The following is a 16173-nucleotide window of genomic DNA, read 5'->3' as shown; positions in this document are numbered from 1 at the left end:
GGCTGCTGGCCGCTCACGCTGGCTGCTGGCTACACACGGTAGCCCATGGCAACCCACCTGCCGTTGGTGGCAACTCCCGGCAGCCCAGCTCCAGGTTGAGCTGTTGTTCAGCATCTTAGCTGTAGAGGGCAGTGTCACTGGCCCTCATATGTGGGATCCTAACCTGCTGCTCAGAGCTGGCATCCCAAGCCAGCTCTTAACCAACGTGCCACTCGGCCGACCCAGAATTGTGCTTTTTATATCTTGTTTTTAATACCCTTTTCTACTCTAAGGTCTATAAGATATTCACCTATATTTTCTAATTATGTAAAGTCTTGTTATTGACTCATGTAGAGTTGATTTTTATATATAGAGTGAGTTAGGGATATAATTTTCTTTTTTTCCATATGTACAACCTTATTTTTTTCCAACTTCATTTGCTGAATAGTCTCTCCTTTCCTTGCCAATCTGCTATGTTACTTCTGTCATATACCAGGGTTACATGTATGTGTTGGTCTGTTTCTGGTTCTCTAGTCTACCCACTGGTCACTTTGTTTTTTCTTTATCAGTTTTTCTTTATCAGTTACACACTCTGAATTCTTTAGTAAATCCTAGCTGCCGGAAGGGCAAATATGCACTACCTTTCCTTCTTTTTTCAAAAGGGAAATTCTTGACCTTTTTCTTTTCCGGATGCATTTTAGAGTCAGCCAATTTGAATTTTGTTTGCATTTGCATTGGATCTATGGATCAATTAGAGAATTTATGCTATTATAATATGACATTTTCTTAAGTATAAATATAGTATAGCTCTCCATACATTTAAGTCCTCTTTAATATCTCTTAGTAAAGTTTTATAATTTTTCTATAGTGATTTGCATGCCTTTTGTTAGATTAATTTCTGGATACTTGACATTTTCTGATTCTATCATGAACGGTGTTTAAAACTATATATTTTTATTTATATTTATACTTAAAACTATTCTAGTTTTTGTTGCTGGTATGTAGAAATGCAATTGTATATTAATTTTACTTTCAACCATCTTGATAAATTCTTCTATTATTTCTAGTAATTTATATGGAGATTATTTGGGATTTTCTAAGATTCATTTGAAGAAGTAATTTACAATCTTCACAAATAGAAGGGCCCGCCGAGTGGCTCAGTTGGTTAAGAGCTCACTCAAGAGTGCGAGTTCTGAGCAACACTAGTTCAATTCCCGGCCTGAGCTGAGTTGCCGCTGAGCTGCCAACAGACTCAGCTTAAAAAAACAAAACAAAACAAAAACAAAATCTTCACACATAGAATACATATCCAGCTCAAGTTGAACACACCTAGATCAAAACACAAATTTTCATACATTTAACACACCTAGATTAAGACACAATATTATCAGCCCTCCTAGTGGCCCACGTTGTGCTTCCGTCCATTGTCTTCCCCCTTTGCCAAGGGTAACTGCTATTCTGACTTCTACCCATAGATAAGTTTTGTTAATTTTTGTGCTTCACATAAATGAACAGTATTCTTTGTATCTGGCTTTTTTTTTTCTGAACCTTATGTTTGTAAGATTTATTTATATTATTTTTTTTTCCTTACTGCTATGTAGATTTCCACTGAGCAAACAAACCACTGTTCTCTTGAGGGACACTAGGTAGTTTCCAAATTTCAACTATTATGACTCGTGCTGCTATACACATTGTAGAATATGTATTTTGGGAAAAATAATGTGCACATTTCAGTTGGCTGTATACCTAGAAGTGGAATTGATGGGTCATAGAATATGTGTGATAGGCAGAAGGCTAAGAATTCTAAGATGGCCTCCAGGACTTCTGTCCCATGGTGATACTCTTGTAATTATATTACATGGTATATTACATGGCAAAAGGGGTTTTGAAGATGTAATTGAGGTTACCAATCTGTTGACCACAAATGAATCCAACATTAGAATTGGGCTGAAGGAATGTGATATGGGACACCAACAGTTTCTGCTGTGCTAAATATAGAATTCAAGGTTGGTGGTTATTTTTTCTTTCAATACTTTGAAAATACCACTGTATTGTTTTTTGACTTCTGTGGTCTGTTGAGAAGTTAAATTATTCTTGTTCTTATTTTTGTTTTTTTGAAGGGAATTTGTCTTTTTTCCCTCCCATCTGGCTTTTGCAACATTTTCTCAGTTTCCATTAATTTTACTATAATGTGCTTAAGTGTTGTTATTTATTCTGTGGGGTTCTTAGGGTCTTTCATGTCTGTATCTTGATATCTTTCATGAGTTTTAGAAAATTCTCAGCCATTATCTGTTTAAATGTTGCTTCTGCCCTATTCTCTTTTCTTTGTCTGGGACTCCAGTAACACACTGTCTCCTTATCACTGATTTCCAAGTGTGTCTTCTGGTTATCAGTTGCTCTATAACAAACTGTCTCAAACTCAGTGGCATAAAATAACAATCATTCTATTATGCTCATGGATTCCATGTGTAAGGAATACGTACAGGGCCGAGTGGGAATGGTTTGTCCTTGTTATATGATGACTGGTGCCTCAGCTAGAGGTGACTTGAACAGCTATAGGCTGGAATCATCTGAATGCTTTTTTAATTTAATGCCTGGGTTGGGATACCTTGAAGGCTAGGCTCAGCCTAAGATTGTTAAACAGAGCATCTATACATGGCCTCTCCATGGAGTGTGGACTTCTCACACATGGCAACTGTATATTTAATGTACTATTAAACACAACCAATGGATAAACTTCAGTTATTGTGTTTTTCAGTTCTAAGCTTTCCATTTGTTTCTCTTTTTATCCTTCTCTTTCAGTGCTGAAATTTTTAGTCTTGACTTTTATTTCCTCGAGTGATTGAGTATATTTAGCATACTTATTTTGATGTTTTGTGACTAATGGCTCCATTATCTGAATTCCTTGAGTATGTCTTTGTATTGTCTGATATTTTACTTGGTTTTTGTTGTCCTGTCTACTTGTGTGCTTGTTTGCTTTTTACAGATTTCAAGATATTTTACATGAATAATTAAAAATTATATTAGGATTTGCTTATCTACTCACACTCAAATTTTAGGATCAGCTTGTTTACTTTCAGACAAAAACTTGGCATTTTTTTTGTTGTGTTAAATTTATATATTAACTTGGGGAGAATTCACCTCTTCATGATGTTGAGTCATCTTATCCAAGAACATGTGATATCCTTTTATTTATTCATCTCCATTTAAAAAGTTTTATTCATATAGGTTTTGTACATTTCTTATTAAGTTTGTTTCTAAGTATTTTATCTGCTTTGTTGCTAATACAAATAACATCTTCTTTTCCATCACTCCATTTAATTGTTTTTTTTATTGAAGGCTATGAATTTTTGTTTATTAATTTAGATCCTGCTACCTTACTGAATTCTCTTATTATTGATATTTAATTTTTTGTTAATTTGGGGGGACTTTCCAGGTATATTACCTCTTCTTTTATATTTCTTATACCTCTTGTAAAATTCCATTGGCTGATACTTCAAACTCAATATTAAATAATAGTGTAGCTAATGGGCATTTCTGCCTTGTTCCTGACTAGAACAAAAGCATCTGGTGTTTCTCCACTAAGTCATGTGTTAAAAAAATAGCAATTGGTACACTGAAAATTATAAGACATTGATGAAATAAATCGAAGAAGACATAAATAGTGGAAAGACAGTCCATGCTATGGATTAGAAGAATTAATATTGTTAAAATAGCCACACCACCCAATGCAGTCTACAGTTTGAGTGCAATACCTATAAAAATTGCAATAGCATTTTTCACAAAAATAAAACAAACAATTCTAAAATTTGTATGAAACCACAAAAAATCCTGAACAGCCAAAATGATCTTGAGAAAGAAGAACAAAGCTTGAGGCATCACAGTCTCTGATTTTAAACTATATTACAAAGCTATAGTAATCAAAATAGTATTGGCATAACATAGATCAATAGAACAGAATAGAGAGCTCAGGAATAAACGATGTGAATACGGTCACTTAATTTACTACAAACGAGCCAAGAATATAGAATGGGGAAAGGATAGTCTCTTCAATAAATGGTGTTGGGAAAACTGGACAACAACATACAAAAGAATGAAACTGGATCGCCATCTCAAACCATACGTAAAAAATAACTCAAAGTGGATTAAAGACTTGAATGTAAGAGCTGAAACCATGAAGCCCCTAGAAGAAAACATAGGCAGTAAGCACCTTGATATCAGTCTTGGCAATAATTTTTTGGATTTGACACCAAAATCAAAGTCAACAAAAGCAAAACCAAACAAGTAAGACTACATCAAACTAAAGTTTCTGCACAGCAAGAAAACCATCAACAAAATGAAAAGGCCAGCTACTGAATGAGAGAAAATATTTGCAAATCATATATCTGATGAGGGGTTAATATTTAAAATATATGAAGAACTCATACAACTCAATAGTAAAAAAAACAAACAGCCCAATTAAAAAATGGGCAGAGGATCTGCATAGACATATTTTCAAAGAAGACATACAGATAGCCCACAGGTACATGAAAAAATAGTCACCAGGGAAATGCAAATTAAAACCACAATGAGATATCACCTCATACCTGTTAGAATGGCTATTATCAGAAAGAAATAACAATGTTAGCGAGGATGTAGAAAAAATGGAACCTTTCTTTGTACAGTGTTGGTGGGAATGTACATTGGTGCAGCCACTATGAAAAACAGTATGGAGGTTTCTCAAAAAATTAAAAATTGAACTATCTTATGACCCAGCAATTCCACTTCTATGTACAGTAAGTCTTCGCTTAATGTTATTAATAAATTATTGGAACTACAATGAAACAATGCATAACAAAACCAATTTTACCATAGGCTAATTGATATGAACAAAAGAGTTAAGTTCCTACAGCATCTCATCAACAATATAATGAAATGATGTTGAATGAGATGACATTATTTGAGGACCTGCTGTATTTATTCAAAGAAAATGAAAACACAAATTTAAAAAGATATATGCACCCCCATGTTCATGCATCATTATTTATAATAGCCAAGTTATGGAAACCACCTAAGTGTCCATTGATGGATGAATGGATAAAGAAATTGTGATACACTACATATATTCAGCCATAAAAAAGAATAGAATCTTGCCATTTGCAGCAACATGGATGGACCCTGAGAGCAGTATGCTGAGTGAAATAAGTCAGACAGAGAAAGACAAATACTGCATGACCTCACATACATGTGAAATCTAAAAAAAACAAGCTCACAGATATTGAGAACAGTTCAGTGGTTGCCAGAGGTGTGGGGAAAGGGGTGAAGGGGGTCAAAAGGTACAAAATTCTATTTATAAAATAAGGCATGGGGATGTAATATACAGCATGGCAACTATAATTAATAATACTGTATTGCATACTTGAAAGTTACTAAGAGAATAAATTTTAAAAGATGTCATCACCAGGAAGGAAAATTATGTAACTATGTATGGTATTGAATGTTAAGTGGACTTATTGTGTTGATCATTTCACAATATACACAAATATTGAATCATTATGTTGTACACCTGAAACTCTTATAATGTTGTATGTCAGTTATACCTCAATAAAAAAATAGACATTGGAAACTATTAATTTTTTTTCTACCTTGTTAGGAATGTGTGTTGAACTTGTTAATTTCCTTTTCAGTTTCTATTATGATGATTTAAATTTTCTCCTCAGATCAATTAATGTAATCAGTAATATTTGGGGGTAGGTGGGGGCACCTTTTCTAACATGCACAAAGGCATCAGGTGTTCCCCAGATATCTGCATGGCCTACTCTCACTTCCCACACTTCTTTGCTCAAGGTCACTTTTTAAATGAGGTCCATCCTAACGATCCAGCTTAAATTGCACATTTCTATCCTTCATTGGAACTGCTAGTCCCCCACACCCTGTTCTATTTTTTTCCCTGCACTTACGCTTTCTAATATACTATCTATTTATTATGTTTATTATATGTTGTTTATCTCCAATAGAAGTATCCTCCACAAGATAGGGAGTTTTGTCCTTTTAAAAAAATTACTTTGATATATTTTCAATGCCTATAGCAGTGCCTGGCACATAGGGAGCACTTAAACACAGAACAAAATTTAAAGTGAATGAATGAGATTGGAGCCTATCAAGGAATGGTGAGAGGGCGCCTTTGGAATTGAGCCTCCTATACAAAAAGAGCTTGAAGTTAAGAATTTTAACCTTAACTCATGTCTTGTTAGGGAGACCACTTCATAGTCGGTGTAGAGGCCTGACCACCGCACTGTATATCTGAAGCTGATGTTGAATAATAATGTATGTCAACTATAGTTATATATACATATTGTCATGGGACATGGAGTAGACAGTGGGAATGGAGTCAATGGAATTGTAATAGATAAGCATGATATTGGGGGTGGGAGGGTAGTACATGGGGGGAGGGGGGTTGTTACTTTGTGAGGGGTGAAAAGGATAACTATTGCATTGTCCTGTACACCTGAAACTAACAATAAAATTTAAAAAAAAAGAATTTTAACCTTATTTCTAGATGAGATTATATTTAAAGTCATTGAAATATAGGAAATAGATTGGAAGATTTTCATTGCAGAACTTGTACACTTTATTCCCGTAGTGGGTGTCACAGCCTGTTGTGCTCCATGAATTAAAGCATTGTATTAATCCCGTGATCATTTGTGAATAGCCCAGTTATATGTTGCACTGCATTTTGTGTATTAAAAGCTTTACTTGGTTCAACATTTAAAATATGACTACATATTTAAGTTTATACTGGAAACCTCAAGAAAAGTAGCAGGAGTGGCCTAACTTCTCAACTCCTGAGAGGCCCTCATAGAGACGGGCTGCTTGCTAACCTTCCACCAAAGCTCCATCTCGTGAACTACTGTTGAGCCCTTTCCTAAATGTGCCACCTGCATCTTTAATTGATTTGCCAGTATGAGCTGAAATATAAAGATAATTTTTGCTACAAAGAGTTAAAATATCAGAGCATTTTAACCATTCTAATATTTAGAAATGGGAATTTGAGACAAATTAGATTTTTCTAATAGAAATGTTCTGAGCCTAAAGCCCTAAAGGGAAGTGAGGAAACCAATTAACTTTAGTTTAAATAATCATGTCTTAAGTAGCAAATGAACCAAGTTCTATTGTTAAAGAACAACTGTATTAAATCCCTGAAAGGTTAGTTTCAAAATGGCATTACTGCAGCGGTTTCATGTTTCACTAATGAAATAAGTTTCTACTGGTCACTATAACCTCTGCTTGTAGTCTTAACTGGGCATTGTTATTGAGAATAGAGGAGAGAAAAGATTGAGAGATCAAAGATAGAATAATTGTGTGTAATTCCCATTGATGTTCCTCTTGTTAGTAACTTTTCTTTTTTAAGCAACAAACAAGCTAATCATTTTATTCCTGGGGAAAAATAGTACAAGAAAATGTGAGAACAGCTTAATTTCTTATTCTAAAACTTATGTTCTAAAACTTAGTTGTCAGGCCTTGTAGTATAGTATAACATATGATTTTCTGTTTGTTATTTAAAAATAATGTATTTATGACTTCTTTTCAGCTCAGGAGGTACATGAGGCTCCATCCATGGACCAAGTGGTGGTGGCCAGGGTGGGCGAGGTAGTGAATGCCAGCATGTGCTGGCCCCGTACATATTCACTTTGAAGAGGAAGATGGAGTGGAAGACCAAGATCACTGAGATGCCTATACCCAAGCCCTACATCTTTGGATATTGCTTACCACCTATTCTGTCGTCTAGGACAAATTCAAGGACAGAAGAACTAAGAGTACCTTAAAGAAGATTGGATAACCAAGAAATAACTAATCAAGATTCTGCTGCACGTGTGAAAATGATGCTAGGATTCCAGAAAATTTCAATTTGTATCAAGAACCCTACAAGAGAAGAAATTACCTGTGGTCTTATCAAAGGAGGAGCTGTCAAACTTCAGATAATAACAGAGTTGGATATGACACTGAGTAGAATTTCCTGCCAAGGGAAACGATGTGCAACATGTCATAATGTCATTGACAAAACCTTAAGTTGGTTTCAGATGAATGTGGAAAAAAGTTACTGCAAGTAAAGGAAGAATATTATGCTATTGAAATTGATCCTCTTCTTACTGTGGAAGAGAAGTACCCTTATGTGGTAGAGTGGTACACTAAATCACATGGTTTGCTTGTTGAGCAGGCAGAATCTGACATTATGCTCAAGGAAGGATATGAGAATGCCTTTGGTAAACTCCAACAACATGGTATCCCCGTATTCATATTTTCAGCTGGTATCAGTGATAAACTAGAGGAGATTATTCATCAAGCTGGTGTTTGTTATCCAAATGTCAAAGCAGTGTCCAACTTCATGGATTTTGATGACAATGGGGTGCTCAAAGGATTTAAAGGAGAACACATTCATGTATTTAACAAACATGATGATGCCTTGACGAACACAGAATATTTCAATCAACTAAAATATAATAGAAACATAATTCTGCTGGGAGACTCCCAAAGAGACTTAGGAATGGCAGATGGAGTAGCAAATGTTGAACACATTCTGAAAATTGGATATCTAAATGATAGAGTGACGGGCTTTTAGAAAGGTGCATGGACTCTTTCTGGTAAAAGATGAATCATTGGAGGTAGCCAAATCTACCTTACAGAAGAGTCTGTAAACCAGCATTCTTCAAGAAGACATCTCTCCTGTGGGTGCAATTGATGCAAGACTTCTCATGCATTCATCCTGCTGAAAGACTTTCATTTATAATATATTCTTGCTCTTGAAGTTTTTTCACTACATTACTGAAGTATTTTCAGGCATGTTGAACTCATCAACTGGAAGCTCCTTTTTCTACACCTCTCTCAACACACTCCTCACCATATTTTTTAATATTAAAAAAAAAACCTTAAAGTCAGAATTTGAAAAATAACTTCCTACATTTCTAGAGTGAATTTTATAGTTTAATATTATGAAGTTTTTGAGGAGACTTTTTACACGGGGAAAATTTGATGTGCATGATTTTTAAGTATTGCCATTTTTTATTTTATTTTTTTTTAAAGATTTTTATTGGGAAATTGGGGGGATGGGAACAGTGCTGGGGAATTGGGGAAAGGGGAACAGACAAGTTGCTGTCGTTTTGTTCTTCAGTCTAGTTGTGGAGGACGTTGCTTCACTGGCCCAAGTTGGCACCATCATTGCGCTCTTCTCTGGCGAGGCAGATCAGTCGCCGGCTTCTGGACGGCCGCTCACTGCGGCTGCTGGCCGCTCACGCTGGCTGCTGGCCACACACGGTAGCCCATGGCAATCCACTGCCACAGGGACTGCAGCCCACGCCGTCGCCGGCGACTCATGGCAGCCCAGCTCCAGGTTGAGCTGTTGTTCAGCATCTTAGCTGTGGAGGGCAGTGTCACTGGCCCTCATATGTGGGATCCGAACCGGGGCCCTCTGGCATCCCAAGCGAGTTCTTAACCATCGCGCCACTCGGCCGGCCCAGTATTGCCATTTTTTAAATTTGGGTGAATTATGCTGATGGTATCACTGTCTCCTGAAATTATGTTACGTTGGTTATTTTGTTTTGGGAAAATTGATATTTACCAGAAAATACTGGCACTTGGTGTTTGAAAAAATCTTGGTATCCACATGTCACTAATCATTATAAAATATTCTCTATTGACGTACTGATAATACACATGAAATTAAAAGCCTTTTTAGTTCTAAAAAATAATAGAGTTATGATGATTGAGATTACTATTTATAACTACGATGACTAAATTTTAGCCAATCTATAAACATTAAAGCAATCATCAACCATGTATTGATAAGGTCTATATTATTCTAAAATCTGGCAGTGGATAATTTCTGCAGATACATTTTGGATGAGTTTATATAACAGAGTAGAAGGAACATGACTTTGGCAGACCGTTTGAAGCCAGATCATAGAAGACTTTAAATGCTATGCTAAAAGGCTTAAACTCTTCTTCCATGCCTTCTCTTGTTCTTCCTCTTCATGTGTTTCCTTTGTGACCTTAGGAAAGCAAGTTAACCTTGCTGAGACTGTTGCCTTATCTGTAACATGGGGATAATAATCCTATATTAAAGGTATGCTGGGAGAATTAATGGAGGTGACGCTTGTGGTTGTGGCTGGCAAACAGTGGAAGCTTCATAGATATTGTTTTCTAGAAAGGAAACACTGCTTTCTGCTCTCCCTTCTTAACCAGTTCTGCCCATCAGTGTCACAGCCTGTGTTTTCCTAATGCTTGCTGTGTTCTTGGGAGAATCTTTTTTATTTTCTTGTGGTGTTTTTTGTAAGAAACCTAATAAAACCACCATGGAATTTACCAAAATGGAAAAGAGCATGGATTGACAGAAAAGGGCAAAAAGAGTTAAAAGGGTTGATATATCAAAGCCTCGACTTTCTGGAGATACTTTTTTCTTCAAAACATAGCTACTGCCTTTGCTGGCAATATGGCCTGTGCCTTGTTCCAATTATTTATGCAAATCAAGACTTTTTTTTTTCTGTGAAGGCCTTAGTGAGCTAATGCTATAGGAAAATCCAGTGCATTTCTATTATTGCTTGCTGAATAGCAATACTATTTTGTAGCAAGAGGAAAATAATTTTGCAGAATGCTCCTCCACCCCTACATAGAAAGTACATAATGTTATGTTTGTGTTGAAACTTTTTCTTCCAAAATGTCATAACCCCATGCAAAAGAGAATTAAAATCCCGTTATTTTAATTTATATCTAGCCACAAGATAAGTAAAGTTATCATTGAAATTCTAATTAAATGGCATGATTGACTAAGGTAGCACATCAAAGAAGAGAAGTGAATATGATAAGTCGAAGACTTATTAATTAGTCTGCGTGGAAGAAATTCCAGGGATGTCAAGCTGAGCCTGCTGCAAGGAGAAAAAAAGCAGACAAGAAAATGTTCGTTTCTTTGAAGTTAGGAACTGAGATAGTGATGGAGGTAATTGTGTCTGACTGGATCTAGTAATGAAGAGCTGTAAATCAGACCTCAGAATCGAAGGAAAGATTCAAGTAACGAATGTGGCTGCCCTCCCCCGCTGTGAAGAAACAGAATGCAGAGTGCACTAATTGACCCAGCCTGTTTCCCAGTAGTTCTCTGTTATTATTTATTAATTTTTAATTTCTGAATTATTTACGTCCTGGGAAATTATTCTTGACAGCCTGTTAGGCGTGCCAAAGTTAATGGAGGATGAAAGGACTGGTACCCGAATTAGCAGGGATGTAGTCACAGGCTATAGGATTTAATGATTTGGGGAAGAGAAATTGATTTCACACAGCGTGTCACTTTATACTACTTTAGGGAGACACCAGCTATTTGATTAATTGAGGAATAACCAATTCAAAGTATATTTGAAGTGTAAATGAGTCACACTGCTCAGCTGTTTATTTTTCCCCCTTTCTGAGAGATCGGAATTTTCTTGAAGCTGATGATTAAAAACTGATGAAGACACCCTTGCACGCTTTGAGTACACACCTGTTTGATTTGTGTTAAACTCAGAAGGGAGGAAAACCCTAACACAAGAGAAGATATTTTCACTTCTTTCTCCCTTCTAATCGCTTTATGTGATTTCTTTACTCCAGCATGTGGCACGGCAGTGTTACAATCCGCGACCCTGAAGAACGAGGCTCAAGAAAATTTCTCATTTGTTTTATGGCCTCTGAGCACAAGGAGAAGCAGTGCTTGCTAATGAATATAAGGGAAAAATGGAATAAAAATGTATGAAAAGAAAACAATGACTTTAATGAATAAGGGAAGAAGATTCATCTATTGGGAAAATGAGTGAGGCAGAAATATGTCATCACCCTCCAGCCTGAAAGCTCTGTGTCATTCATGACCGTTTACTTTCTGGCCAACCTGATTGGTCTTGGTGTCTCTACTGCTGCCATCTTTGTTCGTCTCTCTTTGGCCTAGTCCTCCAACTGGTCTCCTAAAATCTAATCTCCCTCTTCCACCATGTTCTATACAGGTGCTTCTCCAAGTTTCATGAGCACAGGGATTATGTGGGGGCTCTTGCTGCTCTGTAGGTTTAGATTCAGTGGCTCAGGAAGCAGGGCCGGAGGGGATGCGGGGAGGGAGGTGGCTGAGATTTTGCATTTCTTATAGGCTCCCAGGTGAAGCACAGTTTTGAGCAGTCTTTGAGCAGCAACGTCCTCCAAAACTCTGACACACTCATTTTCTTTAAAACACTGTTTTTAACCAAGTAACTCTCTCATTCAGAAACCTTAAGTGATTCCCAGTATCTACTATTAAACACAGACTCCTTAGTCTGGCATTTGAGATCCTCCTAATAAGGTCACACCCTGCCTTCCTGGATATACGCTCCATTTCCCACCTCTGTGCTATTGTTATGCTGTTTCCTCTTCCTGAATTACTTCTGTCTTTGGAAATCCTATCAGTGTCTCAAGGCATACTTCCAATACCACATCCCTAGTGTTGGTGCTTCTAACTTTCTCCACTCAACAAGATGCAAGTTCTCCTTCAAATTCTTTCTCTCATACTTCATTTTTACCTCTTCTTCCCATGTGATATCTTCAATCTTATATTAACACTATAATGCACTTATTTCTCCCTCTGCACGTACAGGATTGTGAAATATATCAGGTGGGGACTGTGCCTTATCTTTGTATCCTTCCTAAGCACAGGTATAGCACACAGAGTATGTATCTAACAAATATGTAGTTAAACTGAAATGAACTCAGAATAGGGACTGCCATGAATCCTGAGGAACTTTTTGCTTTGTCTAGACTGTGTGTTTGTGTGTGTATTCTCCTCTCCAAAGCATTTAAAAATGCTTAAAGCCTTGGCCATTCAACCACAGTTCCCATCCTGCCCACCTTGCCTGTGCCCTATATGCATTTTTCAGCATTGTACCAGTTCTCAAACCATTGCTTAGACTCCTTCAGGGTAAGGTTCTGCAACGTATTTAACAAACTTACCCCAAAACCAAAAATTGCTCCCAGGTTTTTTCCTCTCCCTTTCTTCCCTCTTTTTTCTATTTGTGTATCTCATGCTCTTACCTTGCCGTAATTTTCATCCTTAACCCCTATTCTCTACCAAGTACAGGAGGAAAAAATATTAAAAAAAAATCTCCTAACTTCATGTCTACCATAAAGATTCAGACAAAAGTAAACCACAATTAGCAATTTATTTTTCAATCCCCAGATCAAATGTGACACTTTCATCTCTTCCCTTTATGTATTAGTTGTGCCTTACTTTGTTAGTGATCGCCGTATTATAATATTTTTCCTTTGTATTATGGTAACAGTTTTGATGTATATTTTCCTTGCTAAATGGTGAAATCCTTGAGGGGAAGCTTATTTTATTCACTTTGTCTTCTTTAAGATCTCTCTGCAGAAAGAAGCAAGGTATAAATAAAATGCATTTTATTTGTCTTTGAAACTCCAGTTTCCAGCATATAGAAGATTCTCTATTAAGGAATCATTGAACCCTGGCTGCTGCATCCCGCAGAATGGTCTATCAGTGAATGAAATAATTTTGAATTTACTTGTTTGTTATAGATTGTTTTCACTGACTTTTGGAACCACAGTTTAAACAGCAGGTGGCACTGCTTGGAGCAGTGGAGTCTGGAGGGTGCCCCTACAGATCCATAGCCATTCATTATTGGTCAAGCCCCAAAGCAAGTCTTATATTGAGAGTGTTAGTTTACTGGGTTCCTGGTTATGTGGTTCATGTATTTTCCAGTCTATTGAGCTCATGAGGCCAGATAACTCTTGTCTAAAATGAACAGGCAGATTTTTACTTTATATCAGTTCTAAAAGACTCACTGAGAACAACCTCCTTAGAGAAAAGGCAGTCAAAGGGAGTTCCAATGGCAGTATATATATAAATATTAGTTAAAAGGCCCAAACCTGTAGCTGATAAGATAAAGCAAAGGGAAAATATAGAAACTGGATGGAATGTTTTTAGCTGATATAGTAAATATAGAAACTTTTGGTGGGATGTTTATAATTGATATCAGCATAGGAATGAGTGATTCAAACTATTAATTTTTAAGGAATATTACAAAGCAAAAAACAGTATTGTTCTGGTGTAAGGACAGACCAATGGAACAGGATGGAGAGTTTAGAAATAGATCTGTGTGTATATGAGAAGTTGATATATGATAAAGGTGGAACCACAAAAAAATGAGAGAAGTGCTTTGTTTGATATTAGGAAAACTGGCTCATTACTTGGAAAAAAAGCTGGACTTCTTTGCCTTACACTATAAGAAGATGGACTGTAGATGGGTTAAAAACCTAAGTGAGAAAGGTAAAAATACAGAGCCAGTAGAAGAAAATGAAGAATATTTTTGTGAAATTTAATAAACCATATAAGCACAAATAATAAATGAAAAATTGATGATTTAACTACATCATTATTAAGGCTTTTTTTGTTCAACTAAAGATACCAGAAAAAAAAAAAAAGAAAAAAGTAGCAGATGGAGAAAAGAGCTACAGCATCAAAAACTAACAAGGGATTAATATCTAGATCATTGCTCTCCACTAGAAATATAATGTGAACCACATGTGGATTTAAAATATTCTATTAATCACATTAAAAAGTGAAAAAACAGGTGAAATTAATTTTAATAGTATATTTACACAATATACTCAAAATATTAGCATTTGAATATGTAATCCAAAACCAAAATTGTTAATGAGATATTTAAAAATTTTTTATACTAAGTATTTAAGATCTGGTGTGTGTTTTATACTTTAAGCATATCCCAATTTAGACAATACATTCTCATTGGAAATATATGATTCATATTTGTATTTCACAGAAAGTAGACATGCCCCAGTTGTTCCAAATATACTTAAAATTTTCCAATAAATATGTTAAGCTCCAAAAAATATTTTTCTTTATTATTTATATCCATGATTACAAAAATGATTCATCTTTTTTAAAGAATTGATTTGACTTGCAAGCAAAAGCATATCAGTTTCAAAACTATATTAATTCACATTAAGTAAATATACTCTCTTGTGTCAACTTAATATTATTAACATTGCGTTCAAAAGGGTATTGAATAATTTGAAAAGCAACTCTAAATTTACCAATATTAACAAAGCAATCTTCAAATTTTTCTTGTGATTTTTCTTTTTGCAATCAAATTACAAAATGCTTTTATGGTCAGACTCCCCTGCACTTTGATACATGTTAGAAAAATGTGTAAAATTATTATTGATTGAGTTATGAAGAGTTTCAATTTCAACATAAATTCTTGTACCTGTCTGGCTAGGTAAAAATAACCTTTTTTTGGAGTTTTCAATTTAGTTTTTTCATATATAGTTTTATATGTGTGAGAAAAATGTAAATTGCAACATTATTTTCTGTGTTTGATTATTGAAAATTTAGCAAGTATTCCTTCTATTTCCAGAAAATCTTGAATTGGACTTAACAATATAGTTTCAAAACCCTTCTGTGACTATCAATGAGCACTGGCAACAAGCACTGACAAAATCGCTAGAATCATTGTCTTCTGTTTCTTTCAACAGTTCCACAAGTTGGCAATGACTCATAGTATTTGTGCATATATACCACATGACTTTTAAACAACTGTACCAGTAAGTCTTTTCATCTGCTTCAGAAAACTGAGCACAAATATTTTTAATATATCACACAGTGAAATAAAGCAGGAAGGGAAACAGCAGTCTCCTTTTTTGAAAATTCCAATAAATCTGGATTTTTGACCTACTAGAGATGGACCACCATGTTTCATGTTAGAAACACATTTAAAAAAAAAAAAAATATATATATATATATATATATATATCTGAAATTCTTTGATGAATCTGCACTCAAATTCAGTTTCCCCACCTCTGATTTAAGACTTCTTTATAATTTTGTAAGTCCTTTGAGAAACGTATATACCAAGTATTAACAGACAATATTTCATATCACATGATTCATCTAAAGCTGAAGTTAAATACTTGTAATTTTTACAATTATGCATCAATTGATCTTTGATGTTATTAGAAAGGTCTTGTAATCTATAGGCAATTTTTGGTGACTTAATTGAGATCTTTCACTTTCTGTAAAATATATTTTTTAGTCTTTTCTTATAATTTTCTAACAACATATCTATAACTGAAATAATTTCTTTTACCATCTTTCTGCCTAAAAATTATTTTCTTTCTGTTTTTTCCTTCCTTCCTTCCTCC

The 16173-nt window shown here is 35.4% G+C and overlaps 1 long non-coding RNA gene and 1 pseudogene across 1 annotated transcript in view; both read left to right on the top strand.

Annotated features, from left to right (window-relative positions):
• LOC109379427 (uncharacterized) overlaps nucleotides 1-16173 on the top strand; it is a 25523-nt gene that overhangs the window by 2741 nt on the left and 6609 nt on the right. The gene's annotated exons all lie outside the window — the stretch shown is intronic.
• LOC109379426 (cytosolic 5'-nucleotidase 3A-like) lies at nucleotides 7573-8988 on the top strand (annotated as a pseudogene).

This window comes from Hipposideros armiger, unplaced genomic scaffold (genome assembly GCF_001890085.2).
Source record: "Hipposideros armiger isolate ML-2016 unplaced genomic scaffold, ASM189008v1 scaffold_26, whole genome shotgun sequence".
In the NCBI taxonomy this organism is placed as follows: domain Eukaryota; kingdom Metazoa; phylum Chordata; class Mammalia; order Chiroptera; family Hipposideridae; genus Hipposideros; species Hipposideros armiger.
The sequence above is the reverse complement of the archived record's forward strand: the minus strand, read 5'-3'. Positions and strand labels throughout refer to the sequence as shown.